Source organism: Rutidosis leptorrhynchoides, chromosome 11 (assembly GCF_046630445.1).
Source record: "Rutidosis leptorrhynchoides isolate AG116_Rl617_1_P2 chromosome 11, CSIRO_AGI_Rlap_v1, whole genome shotgun sequence".
Taxonomy (NCBI): Eukaryota; Viridiplantae; Streptophyta; class Magnoliopsida; order Asterales; family Asteraceae; genus Rutidosis; species Rutidosis leptorrhynchoides.
The window spans coordinates 64,740,717-64,745,933 of record NC_092343.1 but is presented as its reverse complement, the minus strand read 5'-3'; the positions used below and the strand labels follow the sequence as shown (position 1 = coordinate 64,745,933).

At 41.7% G+C, this 5,217-nt stretch overlaps 1 non-coding gene across 1 annotated transcript; it reads left to right on the top strand.

Moving 5' to 3' along the window:
- Positions 1–3,677: 3,677 nt before the first annotated feature.
- Positions 3,678–3,784, top strand: LOC139879051 (small nucleolar RNA R71). Its single transcript, XR_011769905.1, has one exon. It is a non-coding gene; the product is annotated as a small nucleolar RNA R71 (small nucleolar RNA).
- The last annotated feature ends 1,433 nt before the right edge of the window (positions 3,785–5,217 follow it).

Below are 5,217 nucleotides of genomic sequence, written 5' to 3'. Positions count from 1 at the left end.
ACTGAAATGCATAAATTTTAATTAGCAGTGAGTGTCGAATAAAAATTTATTATTTGGTCAACGTTAAATTGATTGTGTATATAACAACCCTTAAATAATTAATACGTATAGTCAGACAGTAAACCCTAGGGTCATTTCAGTAATTTCAGAAGTCAAAAAGTGAGGGTTGTTATAGTATCCCACACTTAGGAGTTTTAGTTGAAGATTTGGGAGTATTTGTCTAGTGTTTTAATTGGGTGTTATCCCACACTTAGTGTTAAGCTAGGATGTGGCATAGTTTGAAACTTGAGCTAGTAGCGAGAAGAAAGAAATACCCCTAGCAGATGCGGCTGGTTTCCAATCCTTGCGTCTTTATCGGCTCATTTGTCATTCTTTATTCTTCTACTCTACTTTATTGCACGGGTTGCCTCCCGAGAAGTGCTTTTGTTTAAGGTCATTGGCTCGACCGTGGTGATGCTTTAAAAAGCAAACATTCCTCGCTGATGGTGGTGATCTTGGTCTTCTTGAGGGAATGTGAGTCTTGGCGGAAAAATCCTGAGAAAGTGTCGGACCAATAGTGGTAGAAGATCCGGACTTCTCTTGAAGATCTTCTGAACGATAAGTAGTACACAGTTTCGGCTCTTGATAAGTCTTGAAGTCCGATGAGGATATGATCCATAGCTCTGCTGGTTGACCCATGAATGTCAATCATAGAAGCAGTGCTGGTGGTGATTATTTCTCTGGTGGGGTGCTCATTTCGGAGGTCTTCAAACAATGTCAGAAACTGTATCTTTAGAATTTCGAAGTCTTCAGAACGGTGATCTCCACAGTAAGAGTCAGTAGCTTTGCATAGATTTACTAAGAGGTGAAGCTGAAAAGAAGTGAAGAGCAATCCTGATCCGAGCATTAATGTCACCGTCTTTGAGTATATCTCCCTACATCCAGCTTTAAATGTGAAACTAGGATCCGTGGATTCTTGGAAGATACGTGTTATCCGCTTAGTAACGTTGGTGGCAATGTTGACTCGGTCTGGTTCAAGATGAGAGAACGGATTGTTTCTCCTTGCATCTTCCATAACAATGTCTCGTAGCTCTTTGATAATCAGATCGGCGTGGTGATCAATGGTTACGTAAATTACTAGCCTCTCTGGTGTGCTTTCGAAATTATCTCTTTCCAAGAGAGCGAAAAAGCTGTGAATATCCTCGATCATTTGCAAGTCGGAGTGATAAGTCGGGCGTCCGGTGGAATGATCCATATGCTTCCGGATGAGAGTCAGTAGTGCTCGTTGGTTTCGTGAGAACGGAAGTGCAGATCCGGCTAACGCATTATAAACCTTAGAGTAAATGATCTTCTGATCTCGACAGAATCTTGTCTCAAGAATAGTACGAACCACTGAATTGTGCTCTCGTTGCCTTTCTTCGTGATAGATATGATCGTGAAGAGAATTGATAAAGTCTTGAATGCGTTCTTCTAGGATTTCAACATCATTGTCTTCTCTTCGGAGATAGAGGTGGTGTTCTTCTCGGATAGTCATAATTCGTTCTGTTAAGCGTAGCGAAAAATCAATGGTTGATTTTTGGATGGCTTCGAGAATGTCTTCAAATTCATAAGTATTGTTGATGAAGGTTATCATGTCTGCATGTGTGGATATAACCGGAATTCGATCTGAAGAAGAGTCCGGCTCCCATTGATCTGGTTCGGTTGGAGAGTGTGAGTTATTCAGAATGTCTTCATGTTGCTCTACCTCGTCATCATCGGTGTATTGTTCTTCTGAGGATGCGTCTGATGAATGGGTTTCTTCAGTATTCTGATTCTCCACTTTGATACTTGCAGGATCAATTTCTATATCCTTAACCTCGGCCTTATCGGTATTCTTCTTGAAGCGAATGATTAAACTGTGATCTGCCGTCTCAAGCCTCATTACTTCTTCATGACGCTCAATGCTTGGAGCGGGTATTGTCGCAGTTTCTTTTACGTCTTCCTCTTTAGATTCCTCCTCTTCCTCTATTTCTTCGCTGGGATCCTCTTCTTCCATTTCTGGGTCGTCTGCAGACTGTGATTCGACACCCATCTCGATATTGTTGGCTGGTGGTGAAAACTCGTCATCGGAAGTGATCCGTCTGGTGAAAATAGCAAACATCTCTGCCTGTCCAGAAAGATCGGTTGGTCGGTCAATTTTGAAGGTAACGCTCTCCCCATGTGATCGTAAGATCAAGGTTTGATTGTACACATCAATTACAGTTCTAGTCGTATTCATGAAAGGTCTTCCTAACACCACTGGTGTGTATAGGTCTTCCTTAATGTCCATAACTACGAAATCCGTATGATACAAGAATTTGACGACTTTCACCAAGACGTTCTCAACTATGCCCTTAGGATATCGAATTGTGTGATCGGCAAGTTGGATTGTCATTTTAGTTGGTGACAAGTCTCCTAACTCTAATCTCCGATAGAGAGAGTAGGGGATTAGGTTGATACTTGCTTCTAAATCTGCTAGCGCATGAATGGTTCCAGATTGGTAGATTGAACATGGAAAAACGAATCGGCCCGTATCTCCTAGCTTTGGTGGTAAAGATTTTATGAGTAATGCGGAGCATTCTTCACTCAGTGGAATTTTGTTAGAGTCTGGTATCCTCTCCTTTGTAGAAAGAAGCCTTCGGATGTATCTCTTCTGGTTGGAAACTTTGGACATAGTGTCCAGGAATCTTCCATCAAGTTTGAAGGAATCAAGCTTGGATGGTTCTTCTTGTAGCCTTCCAGGATAAGGTATGCGAACTGGAGTTTCAGGGGTCAGCTTCTGAGTATATGTCGATTTGTTCTTGAGCCTAGTTGACCTTCTCCGTGGTTCTTCCTCCGGGATTACGGAGTCCATTTTCTTTGCTTCTTCTATGTGGGGATTTTGGATAGTATTACTTGGCAATCTTCCATGCGGTCGGGTTTCAAGGCGTTGTGATAATTGTTCGAGCTGCGTTTCCAAACTTTTGAGCAGAGCCAATTGATTTCTCATTAGTATCTCCGTCTAATCTTGTCTGGTTACAGTTCTCTGATTTAGCTGTTGTTGCCCTTGAATGAACTGAGTTAACTGATCATCAGCTTCGAGAGTGGGGTTAGTTGCTTTTGTAATCTGGGTGGTAGGGGAATTTTCCTCAACTGGGGGACCAGTGAGTGGAAGTGGTTGATCGTAGGTCAATTGAGATTGTTGGGCTGGATAAGGTGGATAGCGATAGCGAAAAGGTTGATTGCTTCGCTGAAATTGATTAACCCTAGGTGGTTGATTGAATCCGGGATTTGGTGGACAAGCTGGGTATTGGATGTAACAGACTGAACCGTCAGGGTTTTCGTACTCAACTTGATATTCTTCAGTAGGTTGCGGGTTGGTACAATTAACACAAGCCTGAGCTTGGTTAACCTGCTGCGGCTGCGTCTTCAGTTCTCCGAGTTGTTTAGCAAGAGATTCCATCTTATCCGTGAGGGATTTGATGGCCTCCGTTTGATTGTTAAGTGCAGATAGTGGGGCATATGATGAAGTTGTTTCACCACTGTTCCAGTCATGATGATGCATTGTCATGTTCTCGAGCAATTCCCATGCTTCGTCTACGGTTTGGTTCATCAGATTCCCTTGAGCTGCTGCATCGATCGTCATCATATGATTTACCGTAAGACCATTGTAGAAGGTACAGATTTGGGCTGACCGTTCTAGCTGGTGATTAGGGCATTTCTTTAGCAGGTTTTTGAATCGCTCCCATGCAGTGTAAAGAGATTCATCATAACTTTGTTTGAAGTTAATGATGTCATTCTTCAGTTTGGTTTGTTTAGAAGGAGGGAAATATTTGGTTAGGAATTTAGTAGCCATCTCCGTCCATGACGTGATGGAATCTTTTTCCAGTCCTTCGAACCAAGTTTGAGCATGATGAGTGAGAGAATAGGGGAACAAGTATAGCCGGACTATATCTTGTCCTATCCCTGGCTGTTTGTAGGAGTTCTAAAGAGATATGAATTTATCAAGGTGAGAATTAGGATCGTCATTCGGTAATCCATGAAACTGACAGCTATTCTGAATGAGTTGGATGATGTGATGTTTTAACTCGAACGAGTGTCCTTGAATCTCTGGAAATCTGATTGGTCCTCATCGACCTTCAATCGAGGGTTTGGTATTTTCTGCTAAAGTAACACGTAACGCCATTCGATTTCTGATTCGTGCTTCCTTGCGTGCTTTAGAGATTATTGCGTCTGGATCAGGTACGAATAACAACGGCCCTGGTCTAGATCGGGTTTGGGTCATACACTAGGTATGCCTTTTTTTTGTTTTTAATTTTTCGCAAATAAACTAAATTATAATAAGCTAAACTAATCTAAAGTAATCTAATCTAGGGTAATCTAATTCTAAGGTAATCTAATTTAATCTAATTTTAATCTAAGGTAATCTAAGGTAATCTAATTTAAATAACTAACTATCCTACGGTGGAATATGTTTTTGGTTCTGGCTACTGATTCTCTGGTATTTCGGTAACAGAGCTCCGCACGAACTATTCAACAAACCAAGTGGCCAGGCCGACTACGGAGAGGCAGGATACTTTTGGTCCCAATGTAATTGGCGACTATTCGAAAAATCCAATAACCAAGTCCGTGTAATTGTCTTTCTTAGACACCACTAAATGCTTGTGAATAAGTTTGATAGAGAGCAGTATTGCCTTATACCAGTTCCCCGGCAGCGGCGCCAAAAACTAGTATCCTCCCGTGATATGGCCGAAACGGACGGTTTTTTTTATTCGCGCGGTGTCGTCAAGCCGCGGCTCGCCAGGATCAGCCACTAGTGGGAGGAAGGTACTGTTTTAAATTTATATTTTACGGGGCCTAAATCTTACTACTCCTTATAAGTAAGGGAATTATGACCTAGAGTCGTATTTTTGAGATATCAGTAGAATCGAACTTATATTTAAGCCTAAGATAGTTAGGGAGTAGTGAATATTTATTTTGGGGTTTTTCTAGTTTATAATACAGATAAAGTAAATGCGATAAAATTCGTAATTCAGATAAGGTTAAAGTGAATGCATACTATGACTTTATCAGTTATTCTGCCGAGATTATGGAATGCTGGCTCATGAATAGGCAGAGGCCTTGTATTCATTACATTGGTCCTAAACGCCCCTGTCATAAGACATGTCACTGGGTACTGCGTTAGGCTTGAAGATTCTGAATAGACAGCAACTTCCCTTACCCCCGACGCCCGTGCAGTCT